This window comes from Leopardus geoffroyi, chromosome C2 (assembly GCF_018350155.1).
Source record: "Leopardus geoffroyi isolate Oge1 chromosome C2, O.geoffroyi_Oge1_pat1.0, whole genome shotgun sequence".
Classification (NCBI taxonomy): domain Eukaryota; kingdom Metazoa; phylum Chordata; class Mammalia; order Carnivora; family Felidae; genus Leopardus; species Leopardus geoffroyi.
Window position 1 is genome coordinate 77741784 of NC_059333.1, and position 26409 is coordinate 77768192.

The following is a 26409-nucleotide window of genomic DNA, read 5'->3' on the forward strand; positions in this document are numbered from 1 at the left end:
TTTTTAATATTTGCTTTTGAGAGAGAGAGAGAGAGAGAGAGAGAGAGAGAATGACAGAGTGCAAGCAGGGAAGGGGCAGAGAGAGAGGGAGACACGGAATCTGAAGCGGGGCTCCAGGCTCTGGCTGTCAGCACAGAGCCCGACACGGGGCTCAAACTCATGAACCATGAGATCATGACCTGAGCCGAAGTTGGGCGCTCAACCAACTGGGCCACCCAGGCGCCCCCCAAAAAGTTTATTTTTATTTTTATTTTTATTTTGTCATGCATTCATTCAACTAATATATAGTGAGGGCCAACCAAGACTCAGGAACTGTTCTCATGCTTGTGTGTATGTGTGTGTATTGTGTGTATGGACCTTTCCTCCAAGGAAATCATCAAACTTGGGCCATGTGAGATGATAAATTTACACCTTTTAAATATCTCATAAAAAAAAAAAAAGGTCATTGTAAGTCAGCACCCTATTGGTTTCTTACAAAGATGCAAGCAAATGCAATCAACCAAAGAGGACTGAGTTCATTGCTACTAGTTTCTTCCAGGGCAAAATAAACTGTCAACTAGAATGAAGCTTCTTGCCTTCCCAACACAACCTTTGCCTCATTTCTCTGCCAAACATCTTTTCACTGCAGGGAAGATCCCTGGAGACACCAAAGGTGCTGCCACCCTGCACAATTTGCTTTGGAAGAAAAACGTGGCAAAACACAGGTAAGAAATATTTGATTTTATCATCACCGCCTCCCCAGTACATATATGGAGGCAACTATAACACCCTTTAGTTTTATCCCCTGGCTTAAAACTAAAACTTATAATTTACATAAGGTTGCAATAGGATTGGATTAGATAATAAAAATAAAGCATTCAGCACAGCTTCTGGCACACAAGAAACATTGCATCAATATTAGTGTGATGATTAGCAAGAGGTCCTAAACTTGCAGCAAGCTCTGTAAATTAGCCTCATTAAGGGTTATCTAGGGTAAAATTTGAGTCTTCTCCTGCTTTCCCTTTGCCACCCAGAATGTTCTGGAGTCATCACGGGAATGTAAAATAACTTCCCAGCAAGCCAGGTCCGGCTGGGCAGAAGGATGTGCAGGGTGAGAAGTACTGTCTACAGGTATGTCAGATGTCTGGAAGAGAGAGAGACAGGGCAGTCCTACAGCATCTTGGCTCCCATATCATTCCCCAGGACTGGCCCTTCTACCTGCAGGAGTTTTTCTGCTGAGGGCAAGGTACCAGAATGGGTCCTAGAACAAAATTAGTATCACTGATTATAGGATTGGATCATTGGCTCTGAGTTTTGAAGGAAGTTAGTAAAATAAGCACAAGTGAAAAACTGCCTGAGTATGTAAGTGTAAGCATGTTTGGGGAGGTTATTTTAGTTCAAAAAAATAATAAAAATAGCTCAAATGGACTGAGCACTAATTATGTTCCAGGCACTGTGCTAAGCACTTTGTGTACATACTTAATCCTAACAACGATTTTATTCTTGTGCCAACAACGCAGATGAGGACACAGGTTTAAAGATGTTAAGTAAATTTACCATATCTCAGAGGTAGTGAGTAGCATTACCCTGCACAGATTGTCTCATTCTAAAACCCACTTTTCTTTATCACTATGCTAATGAAACAATGCAACTTGAAGAATAGGTCACGTATTCATTCACTGATTCAATACATTTATTGAACTATTCCTCATATTCTCATTGACCTATTCCTCATCCCACCATAAAGTGGGACAAACAGAGATGAATAAAATATTCAGGGTCACTTCCAATCAAAATGCAGGACGGTATAGTGGCTCAGCTTGCCCAAGTTCAGATACTAGCTCTACAACTGACTGTGATCTTGAGCCTCAGTTTTCTCTTCCTCAATGAAAAGTAATAGAGAATCAAGTCATTCTGTGGTTTCAACAAGCTAATGTTCGTAAAGCACTTAAAAGGTGTCTGGCATATGTTTTCAAGCTATTTTTAGTTTATATTATTAAAGGCATGTATGAGACTCCATATGCATATGTAGGTGAAGAGTTCATGAAGGAGTTTTATTTCTGGAAGAGTTGGGCACCATCTAAATGTGTAGATCCAGAAAGAAGAAACTGATATTACGTGGAATTAAATTTGCCTTTCATACGCTTCCTCCTCAATACAGCAGATTTCCGAAACCGGTATTGAAAATCTTAAAAGGAAATAGCTCTGGGTGCAGTGTTTTGGGGGACTGCTTACATAAAACACCTACACGAGAACTGTAAAATTTCCAGCTGAATTGAACTGAGCAGCAGTGCCTACATTTCCATCCATTACTTAGTGCATGTGGAAATAAGAATATCATTTGAGAAAAAGCAAAGGAATCTGATTTTGCCTATTTTACCTGTTTGTGTGTGTGTGTGTGTGTGTGTGTGTGTGTGTGTGTGTGTGTTGAGACATTCTAATGGGGGTTTGTCTGTTTGTTTGGAGACATTCTAATAGGAAAGTCCATGAATGACACATCAATGAAACTGAACGGTCTCTCTCCTCTGTTCATAGGGGATCAGAAGAGTTTAACTCCCCATCTAGTAAATAAATTCTTCCATTTTCCTTCACTCTCTGGGGCTCCAAATATGTCAAACCTGGTCACTATCCTACTTCAATCCTTTTGGTGACTTTCCTTCTGCATTTTGCATAAAATCCCAACTCCCGCCCACCGCCTGAAAGTGTGATGTAGCCCCTGCTTATATTGCGACCTTATTTCCAGCCCCTCTTCCCCTCTCACCTGGCCCCTGCCCTCTCAGCCATGATTTCAGACCAGCCTGGCTCCTTCTCAGGCATTTTCTTTAGCTCATATGTCGCCTTCTCAGAGGTGTCATCCCTGATGACCCTATTTAAAACTGTCCCTCCTCCACATCCCTTTAGTGCTGCTGTCATTGTTTCATCTCAGTTCCTTGTTTCTTGCCCTGAAATCATTTGTATTTCTTCTGTCTGCTTGTCTGTTATCTGTTCACTTATATTGTTCTTCTGTCTCTCTCCCTCCTAACAAGGAATTACCTCAACATCTCTGCTTCCCAAAGCAATTTTTGACTGTGTATATTTACATATGCATACATGTGCATAGATGTATATATGTGCATAAACATATATGTGTGTACGTGTGTATGCATGTGTGTGCATAAACGCATATGTGTACGTGTGTGTATGTGTGCACGTGCATAAACACATATGTGTTCATATGTGTGCATGCGCATAAACGTGTGTGCACATGTGTGCATAAACGCATATGTATGTGCGTATGCGTGCATGTGCATAAGCATGTGTGTGAATGCATGCATGTGCATAAACATATATGTGTGTGCCTGTGCACACGTGCATAAACATATATGTGAGTATGTGTACATGTGCATGAATGTGCATAAACATATATGTGTGTATGTGTGTGTACAAAACAAGTTTTTTATTTCAATATTACATACATGATTTGTTTTCTTGTTCAGTTCCATTTCTTTCTTTCTACCCCTTGAGGACAAACAATTATACTAACACCTATCTGTGCATGTATTTATTCATCATTTACTCAGGATTAAGTAGTTGCTATTTGCCAGGCACTGTTCATGGCATACAGCAGACAGCCGGGTCTCTGGCCTTGAGGATGTTACATTCTAGTGGGGGTGAACTAAACAATAAACAATAGACAGACTAAATTAATTAAATAAATCACATGTGGGAGCTGAGAAAAGTGGCAACTGCTATGGAAAAAGGAAAAGCGGGCAGAGTGGGTAAGTCAGATGAGCAATGGCATGGGTGGAGATGGGAAGCAGGATGAGGGGTGATTTTATGTAAAGCAATCAAATAGGCTTCTTGGAGCAGATATTTGAGCAAAAGCTTCAAGGGGATGAGAGAGTTAGCTACGTGGTTATCTGAGACACTGGGTCAGAGAGGAAACAGAATGCCAACTATACAGGGTCTTACAAGGCAGTTTTAAGACTGGCTCACACGCCGGGTGAAATAATGTGTGCTTACTTGTGCCAGCTACTGCCTGGGGAACTTCATTTGTACTAACTGATTTAGTCATCACAACAACCCAATGAGTTATGTGCCATGTTAATCTCATTTCACACGGAGAAGTTAAGTAATTTGCCCAGGATTACACAAATGGAGCCAGAATATGAACCTATGTAAGTCTCCAAACCCCTACGATATATTGCCTCTCAGTATAGAAAATTCTGATCCAGTGATTCTCAGACTTCAGTGCAAAGGCCCTCGATACCTGCTTCTTTAACAAGCTATCTGTATGATTCAGATGTAGATGGTCCAGGTATCACAATTTTGACCAGTCAAATTCCTCCTCCACAGGAAAACTTTCCAGATATTTTAAGGTAAATATCACATTCACTTCCTATACTTACCATCCCCTTTGTCTGTCAAATTGGGAAAAATTTCCTTAGACCAGCAGAAGCATCTACTCAACATATCCACCCTCTCCATCAGAGTTTCATGTGAATTTCATCACATGGGTGAGGGTCTTGGGCAAATAGCAGCGCTGAATGGGGAGAGGGATGAGTATTTACTGTGGGACCTATGGGTGCCAGTCTAGGGACTTGATACATTTTATCTTGCTTTAACCTCTGTAATATATATAAATATATAAAGACAGGTACAGATATAGATATTGATGTGTATCTATCTAGGAGATAGCCAGAGTATGCTAATTTCCATTTCACAGATGAGGAAACCAAGTCTACACAGGCTGAGCAAGCAATATCTAGGGTTCAACGACTCTAAAACCAGCCAACTTTTCACTACCCATTTAATCATTCATTCCCCAACCCCTGCCATTGTTTCATTCTGTAATTGGAAACCGAAGTCCAAGCTTCCAGAAAAGTGCTATTTAGTGTGTATTTCCACTCTCCAGCATCCATCATTTCTGTAAGTTGAAAAAACTCCTATATTTATTCAATGAGAGCCAAGCTTCTTCCATGGGCACTAAATTAGCTCAAAAGAATAAAGCAGAAAATATGCACTCATAATGCTAAAATTCAAATGAAAGCCAAATATTTTATCTCTTTATTTCTTTGTAGAAGATTATGGTGATTAATGGTGATACAGAGCTTGCGTTATATAAAAAAAAAGGCTCTCTTTTCATTTCCCAAACAGTAAATGTCAATGTGCATACATAACCCAGCCATCTCTTTTCTCTTCCCACCCCCAAACCTGCATCCTGAGGGGAAAACAGTGTGTAGGTCATGGGAATGTGGCAGAATCCCATCCTGAAGGACATGGAAGGTGTCTTTATGGATCTGACTCCCAGTGCAACACTCAGTTGTGAGTCTCACTGAGGACAAGGAGGCTGCTGGGTGTCTGGGATTTAGGGTGCTCCACATGCCATGGCATGTGGGTGCCTCTGTGGCAAGAAGAGGGTTGTTCTTCTCTTGGCTTTTCATGGTATCTTCTAAGTCATTACTCTACAGGCACAGACTCATAGAACACCGTACCTTAGAGAGCATCTTGTCCAAATTTCTCATTTTAGAAGTGGGAAAAAGGACACTGAGAAGGAAAAGCAATTAACCAGTAGTGGGTTGGACTGTTCGACTGAATCATTAAAGGGAAAAAATACATATAACTTGGAGTTAGAAAGCTGGGGTCCAAGTCCCAGCGCCTCTAGTCACTAGCTATGTGGCTTCAGCAAATATTTAGCCTCTCAGACTCAGGATGAAAAATGTCGTTGCTTTAATTACCTCAAATTATTGTAAAAAAAAAAATATGTGTGTGTGTGTGTGTGTGTGTGTGTGTGTGTGTGGGTGTGGGTGTATATACGATAACATTCATTCTGAGGGCTTTTACAGTTCTATATAAACAAAAACTATTATTGTTTGAACCTAAGTATTATACTTCCTACTCCAATATCAATTTGGGCATGCAGTTGAATATCATTGCAGATGTTAATCATATTAGATGTTAAAATCCCCATGCACCAGGCTCTTAACAAGTGTTATGGCATATGAATGACACCTATCAAAAGCCTGATGAAAGGGGTTTTAGTATGCCTTCTTACAGATGGTGAAAATAAAGCAGAGACAGACCAAATAACCAAACGCAGGGAAGCTGGTCTGGTTCTAGAGCTCACAAATGTTACACGGCCAAAATTTTAGGTTACCATAGCATCTAACCATAGCTGGCTTAAAGAACTGTGTTATCTATGAAAAGAACACTTTCAGATACCAGTGTTTATAAAATGACTGGTTCTCTTTTTTGTTGTCTTTAGCATTGATTGGAAAAGGAGGAAACCAGTGTAATCATGAGGACTTATGTGCCAGACAGGTAGAAACCACAGGCATCTCCTGGATATAAACTAGATATAAAAAGTCACCAGTCTTTATCCAAATTATATCAAATAATAGCTGGACAGATGCATATTCTTCATTGCTTTTAGAAATCTTGATATCAGAGTTCACTGCAGCTGCCGGCTTCCCTGGAAACTTCCTACTTTCTTTTGGTTAATTAATTCATGACAGTTGACACTGGCCTTGCTGTCAATATATGCAAGCGAGCACTTCCTTCCCTTCCCTCTGTTTGCAGCAAAACACCCTTTATCATTAGAATAAAAAATGTCCTTTTCCATCATTGAGCCAGTGATGTCCAACCGTCCTTCTTTCTTTCTTTCTTTCTTTCTTTCTTTCTTTCTTTCTTTCTTTCTTTCTTCCTCTCTTTCTTTCTTTCTTTCTTTCTTTCTTTCTTTCTTTCTTCCTTTCTTTAATTTTAGAGAGGGAGGAAGAAAGCGTGAGTGAGGAAGAAGGGCAGAGGAAGGAGAGGGAGAGGAACGGAGGGAGAGGGAGAGAGACAAAGAGAGAAAGAGAGAGAGAGAGAGAGAGAGAGAGAGAATCCCAAGAAGGTTCCACACTCAGTGTGGAGCCCAAGGTGGGGCTCAATCCCATGACCCTAGGATCACGACTTGAGTTGAAATCCAGAGTCAGATGCTCAACTGACTGAGCAACCCCAGTGCCCCAATGTCCAGACTTCTTAGACTCTGTGATTCCTTAGCATTTTTCCAATTTTCTGTGACCATAAACTTAAAGGAATTAAAAGTTACCTTGTTAGTCCGTAGAGATGGCCTTTGAGATACTTAGAAACATAATAAAGCATGAGAAAACTAGGAAACGTATTCTGGGCTTACTTGACACAGTATGAAACCATCATTCACTTAACTCCGTTCCTTTTATATACAAGGCACTGTGCTACGTGTCTCAGCTGCTTAGGTGCTAATCAGGGAGTTGGACAAGAACACAAAGGGACAAATTACTGGCTCAGAGTACAAACAAATAACTAAAATCACAGTAGAGATAGGAAGAAGATGGTAAAGCATTTAAAGGGGTCCATGGACCAGGAAGGGGCAAGAAAGGATTCAAGCAGCATTGTAGGAAGGACAGAGGAGGAGAGGAGATGGCTGCTGAGGTGGTATGGTGTGGGGACACAAGGAGGGGACATTCCTAGATCTAGCTATACAAGTCTTCCGATTTTATGGTTGGGGTCTAGCAAATGTGGCGGTATCATAGACCAAACGGCTTTACACTCAGGCACACACCAGTTCTAATTCTCAGTAATTGGATCACCTTGAGCAAGTCTGTAAGTGTCTCTGAGCCTCAGTTCTTCCATCTGTAAAAGGCAGACAATAATATACACCTAAGAGTTACTTTTATGCTTAAATGAAATGACAGAAGTGCATGCACCAATGAATGTTGATTTCCTTTGCGCTCCTCTGTTTGACCGGAAAATAGATCTCTCTGCATAAAACATAGGGTATTTTCTGTTTATTTCCCTTTCCCCTTCTAGCCTAGACTTTCACAAAGAGATACGGGGACAGAATTTCAGAGTTAAAGGAAACTTTAAAATAAATAAATAAATAACAACATATTGCAGAAGGAACTTAGGGATCATCCTGTACAGCTCGCTCACATTTGAGGCCCAGAGGTAGAGACTTCTCAGTCACAGCCAAGGTAATACCAGGATCAGAATGGCAGGATGGGGACAGGTGGGTAAGCAGTCCTAGCCCAGGCTCTCAGTTCTCATCCAGAGGCCACACAATTTCAGGTCTTTCTTACCCACTTAACCTCTCTGAGCCTTAGTTGCCTCCAAAAATACCCAGGATCATTGCAAGAATTGAATGAGGTGATGTCTGTAAGGCACTCAGTACAATCCATGATGGAGTTCAGTAAAGAGTAGTTATTAAATTTTGATATTCACGTTTAAAAAATTTTTTTAATTTTTTAATGTTTATTTATTTTTGAGAGAGACAAAATAGAGCATGAGTGGGGGAGGCACGGGGTGGGGGGGAAGGAAACACAGAATCAGAAACGGGCTCCAGGCTCTGCACTGTCAGCACAGAGCCCAATGCGGGGCTCGAACCCACAAACCATGAGATCATGTCCTGAGCTGAAGTCCGACGCTTAACTGACTGAGCCACCCAGGCGCCCGATTTTTAATGTTTTTAATGTTTATTTTTGAGAGAGATAGAGAGAAAGAACGAGCAGGGGAGGGGTAGAGTGAGAGAGGGAGACACAGAATCCAAAGCAGGCTCCAAACTCCAAGGTGTCAGTGCAGAGCCCCACGCAGGGCTCAAACTCACAAACCGCAAGATCATGACCTGAGCTTAAGTCGGATGTTTAACTGACTGAGCCACCCAGGTGTCCCTTGATTTTCACATTTTAACAGACGAATACATCGAAGGAATGTATGGCAGAAGAATGAATCCATGTTTATTAAATGCCTCCTGTGACTGAGGTGCTGAGAGAGAGAGACTCCAGCTTCTGGGCAGGCATCAGTGTCCCTGTTTCCCAACTGAAGAGATGGAGGTTCATGTCGACACTCTACCTTGCCCCCTGCACCTGTCAGGCTGCACCACTCCACACGGCTCCAACTGCCTGAGCTAGGCAGAATATAAAGTCAGGCTACAAGGAGGTATCCCCATCAGTGCGACAACCCCATCCGTGTGACGACCCCATCATTACATCCTCACTTTTTAAAAAAGAAAAAAAAAAAAATTTGCTCAGTTTTGAGCAAATGAGTAGCTAACCCAAATTAATCCTCCAAAATATCAGATGCCAAATGTTCTGTAACTTGCCAGTTCATTGGGGCTTTTATTTCTCCCACAGAACAATTTCCAAAATGGGCAAAGAGCACAGTAGGTGGCTCTCTTTAATATTTCACGGGCAAGGCGACAATGACTCACCAGGTCCTACATCTGTGTCACTAGCAGAAGCCTGACAAAGTTGAGCAACAAATGAAACTGTGTGTATGCTGGAGATAACCTTTATTTTATTTTTTTTCTTCTGCCTCCTCCTCTGATTTCCTCCAGCTACATTCTGCTTTTCTAACAGTGCCAGGTAAGATGACGCTAACTGGGCACCTTTTGGCAAAAGCAAACATATGCTTCCAAATGCCAAAAGCAAGGAGCAAAACATTTCTCCCAGAACTGCATTTGCAAGCCTGTCTGCTTGCTGCAGAGCAGAGAAACCTGATGGCCTGTGGGGAGTCTCAACGGATAAATGGCCCCATTGCCTGGGCCAGAAACAGATCTGTTCATTTTCCTACATAAGCCTGCAGCCATCAGTTTCCACAGGGAGGACTGAGGCTCCAGACCAGTGATCAGCACCTGCCAGCAGCAGTGAGTGGTCTTTTCTGCAAATGCCGCCTGTGCATGCTGTTCCCTGTTCCATCCTGGACCCACAGAATTGGTGAAAGAAGTGAAGAACACTATGGCCACTTGTGACATTCGTTCTTCAATCTTCTTACTACCCTGTGAATTAGCACAAGGATGACAGAGGGAGGAAACCATTGAGAACAGGAAGAAAAAAACGTGACATGTCTTCACAGTACTCTTCCTCCTAGGACTGGAAAGTACATTACATCAAACACAGGAGAGTAGGCAGGTTGCCTTAGAGATCGGGGCTTTCAAACTTCCTCTCCTGAGAGCTGGCCCCCCTAACCTCTACAGACCATGTTGATGAATTGTTCCCTCAGCAAGGAAATTTCCTCTTTGGGACAGAAAGGATACCCTGCAATCACCAGCCAAGTAAGGCCAACTTAACTGAAGTAAATTGTTAAGGAGCTCATTGAAGATGTGACAGGGTGTGACGGAAAAAGCCCTTAACTAGAAGTCACCAGGTGTGAACTGTGTATCCAGGGCTGAAACTTAAGAACCATGTGACTCGGGGCGCCTGGGTGGCGCAGTCGGTTGGGCGTCCGACTTCAGCCGGGTCGCGATCTCGCGGTCCGTGAGTTCGAGCCCCGCGTCGGGCTCTGGGCTGATGGCTCAGAGCCTGGAGCCTGTTTCCAATTCTGTGTCTCCCTCTCTCTCTGCCCTTCCCCCATTCATGCTGTGTCTCTCTCTGTCCCAAAAATAAATAAACGTTGAAAAAAAAAATTAAAAAAAAAAAAAAAAGAACCATGTGACTCTAGAAACCTCTCAACTCTCTGAGTCTCATTCAGTCTCTTTCTCAGTAAAATTGAGACCAGCTAAGAAGAGATATTGTTTAATGAGCACCTACTCACTACATCTACTTCACATCATTCCACTTAATTTTACCCTCACGCAAATCCTTGGGGTAAGCATTTTCTTTTCCATTTTAGAATTGGACAAAATGAAAGCTCTAAGTGGTGAAATAAATTGCTCAGTATTACCTAGCTACACAGGTATTAGAACTGAAATTCGAATTTGGCCACAAAACCTAAGCTCCTTCCACTATTAATATGCCTGCCATGTCCTTCCCTCAGGGCTATGGCAAGTAGCAAGGAAGATCATATATATGGAATATGCCTTGGAAATTTTAAAGTTCTCTCTGCATGTGTGTATGATTTTTGTCACAGGTAATCTGGATAAGGAGAAAAGGTATAACTGGGTATTCTATCTTTAAAGAACCAGAACCAAAAGAAGTTACCTTCCAATCTCCCTTCCATTTCCTTGTCTGACCTTATTTTTAACATTTTCTTTTTGCCCACAAGTCACCGGTTTCTCAGGCACGCGTTCAGATGCATATTGGCCAGCTCATCACAATGCATGCACACGGAACAGACTGACAGAAGCAAGTGATCCCACCCTCTGCAAACGCTTGGTGTGGGAGGCATCTCCAGGGGCACCACCAAGTTCTTCCTTGCCCTCAAGATGTATCGCACTCCCCCCTATGCACTCATCAATACCCCACACAAATGAGAGGGACTGGGAAGCAGGTACCTAACTACAAATGCTGAGAACTCAATTCAGACACTTACGGCATAGCCAGGAGACAGTAGTAAATAACTGTATGAAGTCAATCAGAATAAAATCAATTTTCATGAGCATGGTGAGGATATATGAGGAGGTTTTTTTCATTTTAAAATGCCAATAATTAAGGAAGACAAGAGTAGGCATTTGTAGTATTTCTGTTTAAATAAGGCAAGTTTGTGTCCACAGGGACTGAATTTTGCACCACCACTATATAGTCCAAAAGAAACACATGAGAATTGTGTTGTTGTTTTCCTACAGTAAAAAAAAAAAAAAAAAAGAAAGAAAAAGAAAAAAGAAAAAGAAAAAGAAATGAAAAGAAAAGAAAAGAAAAGAAAAGAAAAGAAAAGAAAAGAAAAGAAAAAACAAACCATAAAGTTGCTTGTCTGACCGAAGACAGCAGGAATACAAGGCTTAGAACAGTCTGTAACACAGATGGAACTTCCAACTTCTCCTCTTGTCTTCCTACTTTTTGTCAAATTCCAGACGCTCTTTGCCAATAAAGGATGCCACAGATCAGGGCTTCATAGACCTGAGGCTTGGCCTAACATCTAGGGGGTTTGGCATCACTGAGAAACATTCATTTTGTATTCCAAGTCAAGCATCCATGATCAAAGTTACATGGAGACAGCACTGGGAAAACACTTTTGGAGCAGTTCAAACTCCAAAAAAGTAAACACCACAACATCCCAGATTTAAAAAAAAAAAAAAAAAAAGTTCCTGTAAGGTGGTATGAAATCACCTTTCTGAAAATCCCCTGTCTTCAGGGTTACTGTATAACAATATTTACAATAGCAGCCATCAATCTCAAACTAACCAGGTGCCATGCCAGGCTCTGTGCTAAACGTACTATCTGAATGATCCCATTTCGTCCTCCCCACGACCCTAAGGGCTTCTTCTGATCCTTATAATCTCCATGTTGCGGCTGGGGGGAGGGGGGGGAGGAAACACACACACACACACACACACACACACACACACACACACACACACAGTACCAGAAGGACTGCCTGAATTGCCCGACCAAGTTCACACAGCTAACACTGGGCAGAGCTGGACTCAAAACAAGGTAAATCGTCCCCTTGAGCCCGCAGCTACCCCAGGATCTGTGAAGCCAAGCAGCCAAAGCGCTTCAAGAGGCGCGGCGGCTCTCAATTTCACAACCGGAGGTGGAGGGAAGACAGACTGGGGACGGCTCTTAAAGGAAACGGCAGAAGTTTGCTTTTATGTTCGTGATTTTTTTCTCTGTAACTCGGCTTCCTTGTTCCATGCCAGCATTCAGAAGTGCCAGGGGCCATGGCTCCGTGAAGCCAGCTACTCCTAAACGAGGGGCATCCCATCCCCTACAGGACCACCGGCCTCCTCCCGGCGCTGGGAGACAGCTGCGGGTACCAACCCAAGTCATCCGCGCCCGGGCGTCCCTCCCCTCGCCACCACCTCCCCGGGCGCCTGCCAGACAACCTCGGCAGGGGCATCTTTCTGAGAAAGCAGGTCAGGGGGAGACCGAGCGAAGCTGCGAGCAGCCTTTCCCCAGGCTGTCACAGCTCCAGGCTGGGAGCGGCGTGACACACGCTGGGACACACTGCCCTCTTCTATCCTCACCGCTCACAGCAGCGCCCTGGAGAAACCCGGGCGGGGGTACGCCAGGGTGGATCCCTTGAAGGGCTGGAAGTGGGGTGCAGCAACGCGCAGCCGTCCCCAAACTGCGGTATCTAAAGCTCCACAAAGCGAAGATGGGTTCGAGTCCTGGTCACGGCACTAACTAGCTGTGTGACCTATCCCAGCCGCTGCCTCGCTCTGTGCCTCAGTTTGTCCTTTTGGAAAAGAAGAGGGTGGAAGAGATGATTTCCAGGGGGGTCCTTCCACCCTTGAGAGGTGGGTAGGTGATTCCTCCAAGCCCTGCAGGCAGCGAGAGACTCACCTTTCTTGGGAAGCAGCGCGGGGCACACCGAACCGGTGGGGAAGGGTGCAGGGTCGCCCAGCACTGCTTCTTTTCGGTGCGTCTGGCCAAAGAGGAGCCCGGGGACCCCGATCCGGCCAGTCTTCCCCCAATGAGCCTCTTACTTTCCGCCGCACTTTCTTTTTCCCCCTTTGGGGCTCCTCCCCCGGCGCGGCGCGATTGGCGGGCGCCGCGCTGCTCCGGCTCCACCCGCAGCCCTGGCTCCACCCGCAGCCCTGGCTCGCCAGCCCGAGGCGCTCGGGGCTCCGCGGAGCTGCGGCCGCGGGGCGGCACCGACGGCAGCTCCGCCCGCGGCGAGGAGGAGCCGCGCTGGGGCCGGACTGCGGGCGGACGCCTGGCTGCGCCCGGCCCCGTCTGCGCCTAGCCCCCGCCTGGGCTGGCTCAAGCGCGCCGGAGAAGGAGAGGGTGGGTCCCGCAGTTCGGCCCGCTGCCAGGCGCACGGCGAGAATACGCCCCCACCGTGCGCAGAGATGCACACAGGCGTTCATTGCAAGCACCCTGTCTTCACAGGCGACATCGATGCCACCCCGCCTTTTCTCCCCGGGTCTGTGTACTTAGCTATCCTGCTGCAGCAGGGCCGTGAATCAATTCAGGCCACAGGATGTGCGCGAGCCCACCAGGTGCCAAGCACCGAGTGAGACAGGAAGAAACAGACAAAATTTCGGTGTTTCCGGGGCTCTTGCTCCGCCACGAGTGGCACCCGTGGGAACAAACAACTGGTCATGAGAGCAGGACTGCATCTGTATTTTCCACTGGTGGATACCCAGTGCCTAGCACAGTGCCTGGTACAAAGTAAGCCCCGAAGACGTGTGAGTTGAATGAATGAATGAATGAATGAATGAACGAACGAACATAAATCTCAAAAACATTACTTCCCCTTCTTTCATTCCCATTTATCAAGGTTTCTGCCAGAGACCTCAAGTACTCTCTCCCATTCTAGATGTAGTCTGGATAATCATCCCAAGAGACTTCATAAAGATTTTCATTAAGTCAACTTCTTTGTTCAAGAACCTTCTGTTGGTGGTCCATCACGATTTCTTTCTGACTGGCGGGGCCTTGTCATCATCACCTGTCCCCATTTCTGACACTTCCTAACAAAGGCCCTCTACCACATTGACTTGTCTCTTCACACATGCCTTGCCCGCCACCATCTCCTTGATTTTTTTTCCCTTCCACATTTAGAGTTAGCTAATTGAATCTTATGAATTTATCCATGAAGTCGGCATCTAGAGAGACAGAAGTTAAGGCAAAGGAGAAGAAGAGGGCCTGCGTGAACTATCAGGTGGAACTAGCCGGTGGCAGTCTCTGTGCATCTACCTGCCAAAGATGGCCAGCAATGCAAAACCCAGACAGCGCCCATGCCTTCAAGGAGCTTAGCTCCCCAAGGCAAAATAACACTATAACGGAAGCTATAGAAGTGTCCATGTTCTTGCATTTACTGATATCATTTATGAAAATTAATCCCTGGAAACGATTATTGGTCCCTGGATACCTTTCCCAGAGTACATGCTCACAACATTGTTTCTGAACCCAAAGGCAAATAATCCAAAAGAATTTTTAAAATGACCTGTATGAAGCAAAAAGAAAACTGTTCCTTGATTTATTATTTATTCATTAAACATACTCAGGACATGGACTTTGTTTTCTGTTATAGTACCCTTATCAAGCACTTACATAGGTGCTTACAATATAGCAGGCACTTTGCTTATTTAATTCTCATGACCAATAGGGTACTACTATCATCTCCAACTTATTGATCAGATATAGAGAAGTTGTATCTTGCCCACAGCTACAAGCCTACAAGGGGAGAATATAAATTGAGAACTATTGAGAACTGAGGCAGTCAGTCTTCCTGTTATTAGCCGCTCCACTGTATAGCCTCGTGTGCTTTCTAGAAGACAAGACTGTGTGCCAGGCACATGCTGGGGATTCAAAATTGAGCCACCTATAGTCCTGGACTGTGAGGGACTACTCAGCTTAATGAAGATGACACACATATAGACAAATAATCATTGCATTATATATTGAAATTTGAAGACAACATAAGTGGGAATGAAAATGAAAAAATAACTAATGCTATGTATGCACACAATAAAATAGCTGCTATCAAATTAACATATTATAAAAAGATGTCTACGAAGAAAAATGCTTACAATATAATTAATAAGTTTGTGTAAAAGTCATGGAAACACATGGACGGTAATTGAAAGAAATGTGGAAAGCGTGAATGTATTAGGATCATGAGAGTGTAAGCATACTTTTTCCTTTTTTAAATTTGTTCTAATGCAAAAAGAAAAAAATGTTTAAGAACTCACATACTAGGTATTCAACGAACAGTTGTCCCATGAGCGAATGAATGAATGAATGAGGCTGCAAACTCATTGGTGTCAGTACCTAACGGTGTTGGGTGTGTAGGGCATGCCCAATAAAATATTCTGAAATTGGTTGAAATATTGGAAATGCATGACTTTCTTCTTCCCTCTGCTACTATCCCTCACCTTTTCCCTCTGATTATCTTTACTCGTATGCCTCAGAATATTGCTAGTCCCTTGAACCCAATCCAGTCAGAGTTTGGGCCCTAACACTTCGTAGTCAAGGTGTCTAATCACCTCCTCTTTGCCAAATTCAGTGGTTAATTCTGTCTTCATCTTACTTGACCTATTTGCAGCATTAGATACAGTTGATCAATTTCTTCTTCAAACTCCTTCTTACCTGACTTCTCTTTTTCCATTGATTCATCTGCTGCTCCTTTCCAGACTCTTTTGTTGGTTCCTTCACCTCTTCATCCTCGCTGAATGTTAGAATGCCCCAGGGCTTATCCTTGGTGTGCTTATGTTCCCTGCCTGGGAGATCATATCCAGGCACATAGCTTTCTCAAACATCTGTACGATAATGACCTGCAAATTTCAGTTTGCAGGCGGAACCCCAGACTGTCTTTAACCTATTGCTTCCTTTAAATGTCTTCTCTAATGTTTCATATACATTTCAAACTTTACATACTCCAAACAAACTATTTCTACCACTCCCCAAACCACCTCCTCTCCCAGTTTTCCCAGACTGATAAGAAACACCATCTTTTACCCAGTTGTTCAGGCCAAAAGGTTGGACTCACCACTGATCCCTGGCTTTTTCTCATAGCTCATCTGCAAACCAGTGGCAAATTTTGTTTCCTCTACATTCAGAACACGTCTCACATCTGAACACTAGTTCTCTCTTCCACCACAACCACTATAGACCAGGTCACTGTCCTCTCTCCCCTCACTGGCCCCCTGCTTAGCTGCTTGCCTCCAGGGTCTTTCCTCACACTTCAGGTGATTTATCAATGGATATCAGAATAAAAGCAGGCTAGGGATTGAGGGCAAGGACCTTGGAGCCAGACTGCCTGGTTTCTAGTTTAAATTCTATAACATATTAACATAACTGGTCAAGTTACTTAACTTCTTTGTGCTTCACTTTTATCATCTGTAAAAATATAATAATAATAATAATAATAATAATAATCATGTCTACATCAGAGGGTTGTTGTAAAATTTAATGAGCTAATTATAAAAGAGATTGGCACACGGGAAGTACTATATAAATACTAGTTATTATTTTTACTAGTGGTAAAATGTCATCCTCTGTTCTCAAATATTCAATGAATTGTTATCATGATTAGAGAAATTTCCAGAGTGCTTACTGTAGCCTACAAGGCCCTACATGATTGGACACTGAATTACTTCTTCTTCTTCTTCTTTTTAATGTTTATTTATTTTTGAAAGAGAGATAGAGCACAAGCAAGGGAGGGGCAGAGAGAGAGGGAGACACAGAATCTGAAACAGGCTCCAGACTCTGAGCTGTCAGCACAGAGCCCGACACAGGGCTTGAACTCACGGACCCACGAGATCATGATCTGAGATGCAATCAAGAGTCAAATGCTTACCCAACTGAGCCACCCAAGTGCCCCAACACTGAATTACTTCTTTAGGTCTCTCACCGTGTGCTTCTCACAGCTGCCAAGCATACTAATTCCCCATGCTGGGAACTTTGCGCATGCTGTTGCCTCTGCCTGGAATTTTCTTCCCCTTTGGCTTGCTCCCTTCCTTCATGCACACCTCCACTCAACTGTCACCTTTTCACATAGGTGACAATCTATGCGACCTTTTCTGACAACCTATCAAATGCTACTTCTTTTATTCGCTATCTTAATTATATTACATTTGATCTTAATTATGTTACATTTTAATTTGCTTATTGAATGTCTCCTTTGCTGGAACCTGTAACTTAGGCTCCAGAAGGGTGATATGATGTTTCCCTAGCAAATACACAGTACTCTGGATATAGTACTCATTTAATAAAGGTTTGTTGAACTATAAACGCAGTCTAAAACTCTCATGATTAAACCAAGACCCAAAGATATTAAGTGACCAATTCCTTGCCCCCTCTCCTTTGATTTACATCTTTGCAAAGCCAGAATAATGGAAGAGATGAAATAAAACAATAAGTGGCTTTTATTGGCTGGGATCAGAGTAAAGAAAGTACAATACAGAGACATTTTACTTTAAGTTTTTGGATGGAAGTTGAAGAGCAGGACTGAGCCAAAAGGAAAAACGTGAACAAGGCAACAAGTAATGATGTCACTTCCCTGTCCTTTTACATCCCCCCATTGATACTTCTTATCCATTTTTCCTCCCATCACAACCCAAGCCCTGTAGCTGCTCTCTAACTGTCCCCTTATTGTGCTCAACCATGCTTTTGCCCATTGCCCCTGCTGTGCCTGGTGTTTCCAAGTCAATCCTCCCTCTTGCTACTTACAGCCTCTGTCCCCAATAAAAACCCCCCTCCCCTCATTTTGGTTCGAGTAGGTGTAGGTAAACAAGCAGATTGAACAAAGTTATGTCAAGATAGAGATTACTAAGAGCTCAGCCCTGTCTTACCAGCGGTATGTGCTCATGTGCCCAGACACACTTCTTTGACTACTGAAAGTCAAGTGGTTTAGAAGAGGAAATATGGCTGCACAATGGGAGACTTTCTTCATTTCTACCCCTCAACCTAGAAGGTATGTTATGTGTGGCCCTGGAAGAAGAGAGGTGAAAACAGAATTCCTGGATCCCCTCCAGAACCCTCTTCATATAGGGATGGAGGTGGGCCCCAGGAACAGGTGATTTTCCCACATGTTAAACACAGCTGGACATCAGTTAAAGCAACGAAAACAGAATTTATTCGGTGACTACTGACAGTAGGTAAAAGAACTAAGCTTCATTCTGATTTGTGCAGAGAAAAATTTGGTTGTTTCAAAAGAGAAGAGGGAGAGGGAAGGAGAGGGGCTCAGTAGAGTCAGAGAAAAAAAAATTAAAAGAAGTTGGTCAATGTAAATACGATTAGGCCAGCTACATCTGCTGGTTGGCAGTTAAAGTTAAGATTCTATCCTCCCATGGAGACTGGCCTGCCTGATGATTGCATTTCAAAGGAGTGGCTCTCAGATCCTTGAGAAAGATACTTCTGTGTAGTAAGAGATACATATTCACAATCGGAAGCCCTTTTTAGTAAATGCTCTAAGAAAAGGAGGTCAGAGTCCTCTCATCAGATGTTGGCTAGAACAAATAATAAATTTTCCTGGCAGCCTTGAGCTTTCTCAGGCAGGCATTTAATGGGAGGCTGGGGTCATCACAGGGGCATAGACTCATGCTGCTAAAAGCCATGCTAGAGTTTAGTCTAGTCTCTTAGCACAGGAGTTTGGATGGAGTTGTTATATGCCGAGAATTCTGCAGTGTTCAGAGGCTGCTAGAGTCTTTCACGAGATACGTGTAGTGGGAAATTCAGTACCCCATTCCCCCAGTTGCTTCTGCTTTAACACTAGCTTCCTCTCCCTTGGAATGCTTGTCTTCATGGCGATACACCTCCTGCACTGTCACGGGAGCGTATCTAGATGAGTGACAGGGTGACGGGCAAAGACATGTTTTCCAAAAGACAGCCTGAGTCTTCTTGGCCTATGGCCTAAACCTCCTGGAGACTGCTAGAAAAGACCTAATTTTCCCTCCCTGCTTTTCTCCTTCCACACAGAAGCTTTGAAGTAAAGGTCAGGATTTTAATAAAGTCTTGGAGGATGGTTATTATGCGGTGTTGACACTTCCCTACAGCAGGAAATTTAAAGACAAGATCTTTGCATGCAGAGAGAGGAAGCCTACCTTTATGGTTCTCATTTGGCCTTGTAAGTAGTTAACAACACATTTACCAGCTTCCAGTCTCCAAAATCTAATCTAAATTGAAGGCATGCTCTTTATATAGATACCATCACCTATTTTATCCCATAAGCCAAACCACTGTAATATTCTTTAGGGCAGACTCCATCGAAATCGCTCACCATCTGGTGAATAACAACCAATCGGTGCCATTTAAAATCATGCTAATATGTGCTTGTTCATAAGGCAGTATGAGAGGGCTGTGCCATTTAGTCCTTTTCTTTCTGTGCAGCACCAGGAAGACTGAATGATCTCCTAGCAGGCAGGCACTTATATTATTCACCTCCAGAGAAAGATTTTCAAATAGTCATCTGGGATTCAGAGAATTTGTATGGGATTTCTTCTCTGCCCCCAGCATTGAGAAATTTATCTTTCATTCATTTGTTTATTCAAACATGTGTTGAACACTTGCTTTATACAGGCACTGTGGGTGATGCTGTGGTAGGGTAGACGTGGATCCTTCATTATAGAAGAAGACATGATGTCTACATAGATTATAAGACACAAAGTTGAAATAATAGCTCCTCTTCGAGAAATGGCTATTACATGGCATGGCCTTCCAACATGCATTATTTCTAAACTTTCCAATAACTTTAAAAGGTAGACAGAGTTTTCCCTACTTTAAGTGTTGAAAAAATAAAGTCAGAGAAGCTTACTTGCTTAAGGCCACACAGCTAATTAACTTGAACCTAGTGGCGAGCCCCAGATTGAACAAATTCTGAAGGCCATACTTCTCCATACTATGCTAAGGTCCACGAGATAGTTCAAATAAAGGACTTTTGGAGCACTGGTTCTGTTTGGAGGAAGGAAAGAAGGAAGGGAAATGGCTTCTGTTTGGAGGGTGTCAAAGAAAGAAACTGAGAGGGGGTCAGGAGCAGGGATTGGGAAGACAGGTGGAGTTAAGATTCATGGTGACAGAGGGAAGGAGTGAGAAGCTATAGGACAAAGGCACAGCATTCATTTCTTCATCCACCCAACTACTGCTCGAAATGTAAATAAAGAACTGCAACGTGAGGTGGTAAGTGCTTTTGGAAAGACAGCATGATGCTCTCCTAAGCTCAGAGGAAGTGGTTTCACAGCACCAAGAGGTGGGAAAGGAGAGTGGGGTGAATCCTCTCACTAGCTGGAGAACATGTGGGAAGTCGTGGGAGAAAGGACTGGAAAACTATACTTTACTTAGATACTGGAGGAAAGGGGGGAATTCTATTGAAATTACCCATTAAAGAGCAAGAACTGTAATGTGCTGGCCCCTCTATCCCAGAATGGTGCCTGACATAAGAAATGCTTGAACAAATGTGTGAGTTACTGATGCCTGCTGAGGGCCAGGTGCTATGTAGGTCTGGTGCTTTTTTACAAACATCATGTCATTACCACAGCATCTCCATGAGGTGGGTATTTATTTTTTCCTGTTCAGGACATAGGAAGAATTCTAAGGCCCAGTGAGGTAATAGGGCTTGTCCAACATCACAGAACTAAAAACATATAAAGCTGGAATTTAAACTTTGACTCTAGAAGTTGTCCTTTCTTTCCCACTCTCTGGCCTACTGTAAATGGCAGGCTAAGGCAGTGTATTGTTATGCTGTATGTTATGCTGTATTGTTAGCCCTTTTGTTATTATTTTAAATAGAAATTTTATGGAAGTGTGACACAAGTATGTAAATTTGCACTTATATGTGTAGAGCATGATGAATTTTCAAAAAGTAAACATATCCAGATTAAGAAAATTGGGGCACCCAGGTGACTCAGTCGATTAAACGTCCAACTTTGGCTCAAGTCATGATCTCACAGTTCATGGGTCTGAGCCTCACATTGGGCTCTCTGCTGACAGCTCAGAGCCTGGAGCCTGCTTTGGGTTCTGTGTCTCCCTCGCTCTCTGCCCCTCCCCCACTCACACTCTGGCTTGCTCTCTCTCAAAAATAAACATTTTTTTAAAAAATCACATTATCACAACCAACAGAGTTTGACTTTATATGAAAGTATCTTCATTTCATTTTTTTTTTGTATTATTTTGAGAGAGAGAGAAGGAAAGAGAGAGAGTGGGGGGTAGGGGCAGAGAGAAAGGGAGACAGAGAGAGAGAATCCCCTGCAGGCTCCACACTGTCAGCACAGAGCCTGATGCTGGGCTTGAACTCACAAACCCATGAGATCATGACCTGAGCCAAAGTCAGATGTTCAACCCACGGAGCCACCCAGGCACCCAAGTATCTTCATTTCTGTTACAGCAAAATATTCCCCCTTTATTTGTGTACATACCATTCACGGGAACTCATGGGTTACTGAGTGAAAATCTGCCTAGAAAATGAGTTGGTTGGTAAACAATAGCTCCTCTTTGAGGAGCGTGTGAGGTCCCTAAAGTCAGAGGTTGTCTTTATTAAGCACCAGAGGCATACCTTGGGATCACCGGGCCAGGGGCAAATCTGGCTGTGTCTAAATCCCAAGCAGTAAAAACGGAAGCAGCAATGAGACTTCTCTAATTTGAAAATGTATTTATAATTAGCATGCGGGTTTGTTGTATTCCTACATTTATAACCTGTGAAAGTTATAGTTGTCACGGAGCTAGCCCGGATATGGAAAAATCCTGCAAAAGAAGAGGAAGAGCGGATACTTCAGCGAGGAAAGAGGCATAGGAGGAAAGAGGCACTTAACTGGAGGAAGACAACCTGGCTTGCAGTCCAGGTGTGGCTGTTCATTTTCTGTGCTCTCTGAGCTTCTGCTTCTTTGCCTTGGAAATGGTCATGAACTTCCAGCATTGTATTGGTCGTCAGCCCTTACTAAGCTTCTAAATTACCTGGGCTTTTTAATTTTGTTTTATTGGTCTTTTCATATGGTTTGTTTTGTCTTTAATGATTAGAGATGCCCCATCTTTATGCTAACCTGTGGGTTGTGGACATAGCATGAGATTAATCACCTCACTCCAGAAGTGATTCTAATAATGGAAATTTGATTAGAAAATGACTGGACTTGCAGGTCATGTATTAGCTCATAAATTATCATATATTAGTTGAAACACAAATTTGGAAAAGTTCAAAAATAGTCACTTAATCTGACTCCAAAAGCTGTATATTTAAAATTTATTTATCTGAGAGAATAACCCCATGTTTATTTTAAATGTTTGTTTATTTTTGACAGAGAGAGAGAGAGAGAGAGAGAGAGAGAGAGAGAAGGAGACAGAGCACAAGTGGGGGAAGAGCAGAGAGACAGGGAGACACAGAATCCAAAGCAGGCTCCAGGCTCTGAGCTGTCAGACAGAGCCCATCGCAACTCACGAACCATGAGATCATGACCTAAGCCGAAGTTGGACACCCCACCGACTGAGCCACCCAGGCTCCTCTCACGGTTCTTATCACAAGAGATAATTAAATGTAAATACATTTAGTAAAATATACACATTTGTTGTGGTTGAATATCACAGAAAGTCTGCGGGAAGGAAGAGCAATTAAGAGATTATTTGGCTGTTTCTGTATATGCTTACTAATCCCAAATGAACTATGATATTGTTTGCTTATTTAAGATTTGCTTTGGTATTTGGAAAGGCTATCATGTGAAAATAAAGATGAAAACAATTCAGAGACTAGAATGATTAGTAAATATAAAATCCTGTATTGTGTTCCAGAGGAAATGCACAGTAAACTTAAAAAGAAAGAGTTCTAGTATGAAAGCTGAACAACCATACGCACTCACACTCACGCTATGGAATAGAAGGTGATTTCCAGCTGGGAAATCAGGGAAGTTTTATGGAGATGGTATATGAGATCAGCCTTGAAAGATGGATGGGATTTGTCAAAAGGAGAGGGAGGTGGGGGGCACTTAGGCAGTAGGCACAGCAGGGACAGACGCATAGTGGCATCCGTGCACACAGCAAGGGGGAAAGAAAGAAATGGTAGAGATTTCTTGACTGTAGTCTCTAACCCTGGGAGTAGGTAGAGATAGGGAAGAAAGGCTAGTTGGAAACTAGTCACGGCAGGCTTGGCTATGTTAAATCTTGTTTTATTTTTATTTTTATATTGTTTAATATTTATTTATTTATGAGAGACAGACAGTATGAACAGGGGAGGGGCAGAGAGAGGGAGACACAGAATCCGAAGCAGCCTCCAGACTCTGAGCTGTCACCACAGAGACCAGCATGGGGCTCAAACTCACGAAGCACAAGCTCATGACCTAAGCTGAAGTCGGATGCTTAACTGACTGAGCCACCCAGGCACCCATTGGCTATGTTAAACCACCATCGTCTCAAACTGTGAGGAGCCCTTCAAAGTTGATGAGTAAAGGGAGTGAGTTGCCTCAGGTCACACAGATGATAGGAGTTAGATAGATCGACTGGAATTCAGACCCTCTGAGCTGAAGTCTAAAGATAACTTTAACTGTCCCCAACTACTGGAAAAGTGTCGGTAGGGTCATGGGAGAACACCCAGGCCAAATATACCACATTTAAAGATGCAAAGACTTTTCTATAAGAGCCTAAGTGCTTGGAACTAGGTTCTTCAGAAGTGAAAGACAAAAATGACATGTATAATGACATTCCCCTTAGGAGCTTTCAGGCCTTCTCCAGGGTAGAGGGCACCAGGTACTTATCAGTGCAGATCAGTAGCATGCAGCAGGTTGGCATCAGGAGGCACAGAAGGGCATTGCATTAGAAACTGCAGAGGGAATTTAAAATTGACCAAATGCAATTACCCAAGTTGGAATTTGGCCAAGGTCTCAAGATTTAATATCGCCACTCGTCCTGGGTCCTTGTAAAGACCCTCTGTGGTCAGAGACCTTAATTTTATTGTTCCTGTAAAATTCATGGGATAGCATTTCTCAGCCTTCCTCCCATCCCCAAACCAGGACTCTTTGCTTTCTTTTCTTGGCCACGGCGTTTCCAATATGGCTTTGATTGCTGCTGCTGACACCAAGACACTTTCATTGCCCCTGAAGGCTATTTTATTTATTGTGCTATGTTTCTAAAGGATGCATTTCCTTCCACCAATATGTTCAGCTGGCCACGTAATAGCATAGGCTGACATTTTGGTCACCACTCAGGAGAGCTGCAGATTGTGTAAATTCCATAGCTCTGCATGTCAGTTGTGAGGTACCTTGAAAAAACTTTGTACAGGTTGACTTTGCTTTAGAAAAAATTATAGAAAACATACAACTCTAGAAAATATAGCAGAAAACAGAATCTACTATCACATTTTGAAAGGCAAGAAGGTTTAGGGGTTCCTAGATGGCTCAATAGGTTAAGTATCTGACCCTTGATTTTGGCGCAGGTGATGGTCTCATGGTCTCATGGTTCATGGGTTCAAGCCCCACATTGGGCTCCACGTTGACAGCATGAAGTTCGCTTGAGATTCTCTCTCCCCCTCTTCTCTCCTTCTCTCTTTCCCACTCCCCCGCTTGTGCTTACTCTCTCTCTCTCTTTCTTTCTCTCTCAAAATAAATTTAAAAACTCAAAAAAAAAGGCAAAAAGGTTTAATTAACTATTATGCATATACACACATTAACTTTTTATAATGAAAACTAAAGCATAACTAAAATGGAAACATATACATAGAGAAATATTGCAAAATGTTTGAAAGGTCATACAACAAACCTCAAATTCCAATAGTTAGATAGGCAAATATGTGATAAAACTACTAATAAATAAGGAAATGTAGTTCTAAAAATATTTGGAACAGTATTGAACTTCACTATTTATCAGAGGAATGCAAATGGCAACAATAAGGAACATTTTTACATTTATTATTGAAAAAGACTTAAAACTAATTTTGGTAATGAAATTATGGGATTACTGGTACACAGCTACATTTCCATAATGCTAATGTTAATAGACACAACTCTTTGAAAAAGTAATTTGGCAATTAAAATCAAGATCTTAGAATGTTATATTCTTTAAGCTAGAAATTCCAATCCTGGAAATTTACCTAAAGAAATAATTCAAAGAGGAAACTATCTTCAGAGATACTGACTACAAAATGCAATGGCAGAGGGCACCCGTTGGGATGAGCACTGGGTGTTGTATGGAAACCAATTTGACAATAAATTTCATATTTTAAAAAAATGCAATGGTAAGCTAAGGTTAATATCCAGAATATATAAAGAATTTCTATAACTCAGTAACAAAAAACAAATAACCCAACTAAAAAACAGGTAAAGGACTTGAATAGACATTTCTTCAAAGATATACAAATGGACAGTAATCACATGAGAATATGCTCGGCATCACTCATCAGTAGAGAAATACAAATCAAAGTCACAATGAAATGCCACCACCTACAAAAACAAAACAAAACGAAATGAAAACAAAAGGAAGCAAAAAAAGAAAAGAAAATAATATATGTCAGTGAGGATGTGGAAAAAATGGAACCCTTGTGCACTGTTGGTGGAATGTAAAATGGCACAGCTTCTATGGAAAACAGTACAATTCTCCCCAAAATATTTAAAAATAGAATTGCTATATGATCCAGGAGTTCCACTTTTGGGTATATACCCCAAAATTGAAAGAAAGGTCTTGAAGAGGTATTTGTAAACCCATGTGCATAGCAGCATTTTTCACAATAATCAAAAGGTGGAAGCATCCCAAGTGTTCATCAACTGACAGATGGATAAACAAAAGGTAGTAAATACATTCAATCAAATATTATTCACCCTGAAAAAGGAAAGACATTCTGACATGTGCTACAATGTGGATGAATCTTGAAGACATTATGCTAAGTGAAAGAAGCCATATGCAAAAAGACAAATGCTCTATAAATCCACTTACATGAGGTATCTAGAAAAAATTCATAGAGACAGAAAGTAGAATGCTAGTTGCCAGGGGGTAGGAGTATGGGGAATGGGAAGTTATTGTTTAATGAGTACAGATTTTTGGTCTTAAAAAGAAAAGGGTTCTGGGTGTTGATTACATAAGAACATGATGAATGTATTCACCATTACCAAACTGTACACATAAAGATGTTTAAGAGGGAACATTTACTGCTATGTGTATTTTAGCACAAATTAAAAAAAGGAAACAAGGGCAACCTGATTTTTTA

The 26409-nt window shown here is 42.5% G+C and overlaps 1 protein-coding gene across 5 annotated transcripts in view; it reads right to left on the reverse strand.

Moving 5' to 3' along the window:
- LOC123611088 (interleukin 1 receptor accessory protein) overlaps positions 1 to 13352 on the reverse strand; it is a 138472-nt gene extending 125120 nt beyond the window's left edge. For 2 of the 5 annotated variants that reach the window (XR_006718425.1, XM_045502591.1), the window contains exon 1: positions 13137 to 13352. The gene's annotated coding sequence lies outside the window, so the exon portion shown is untranslated. The remainder of the gene's footprint in view (positions 1 to 13136) is intronic. The other 3 variants (XR_006718426.1, XM_045502592.1, XM_045502593.1) reach the window with 2 other exon arrangements.
- Positions 13353 to 26409: the final 13057 nt, after the last annotated feature.